Below are 565 nucleotides of genomic sequence, written 5' to 3'. Positions count from 1 at the left end.
CAATCCCGAGCTCTGTTTGGGGCTGGCACTGGTTCTATGTGGGATTCTTTTGGTAGTTCTCATGCACTGCTCTGCTTTGTCCTGGTCCAGAATTAAGAACTGGTTTTCTTCTTACCTAGTCGTGGTTTAAGTGATTCATCTCTGTAGTCGAGAATAGAATTGGTATTGTCCAGTTTTATGTTCTGTTGTTTCTTCATATTTTCACGTGTATTTTAAATGTATGTTTTACTTAGAGAGATAGATTTGTTTGGTTATTGGCTGGCCCAGATTAGTCTTAGATTTGTCGACATTTAAACCGGATTTTGCCACGTTCTGATTTCAATTTAGACCTAGTTAAGCCTGTAGAGTCCAGGGTTCAACCTGATCTCAATTTGGTCTAATTCTGGCTTATTGTACCGTATCATAGGCCAATTTTGGTTATGTTTTGTTTATTACTCCTACTGGGGTTCTTGTTTATTCCTGGTTTTATCCTGACCTGGTTTAGCTGTGGTTTTGGTTTAGTCCCAGTTCATGTTTAATGCTGTTTTGCCTTTACCAGTTCATTTTAATCCTGTTTTATGTGATG

The sequence above is a fragment of the Eucyclogobius newberryi genome, unplaced genomic scaffold (genome assembly GCF_026437365.1).
Source record: "Eucyclogobius newberryi isolate DKJ021-1_F unplaced genomic scaffold, fEucNew1.0.hap1 SCAF_147, whole genome shotgun sequence".
Classification (NCBI taxonomy): Eukaryota; Metazoa; Chordata; class Actinopteri; order Gobiiformes; family Gobiidae; genus Eucyclogobius; species Eucyclogobius newberryi.
This window is presented reverse-complemented; position numbering follows the sequence as displayed.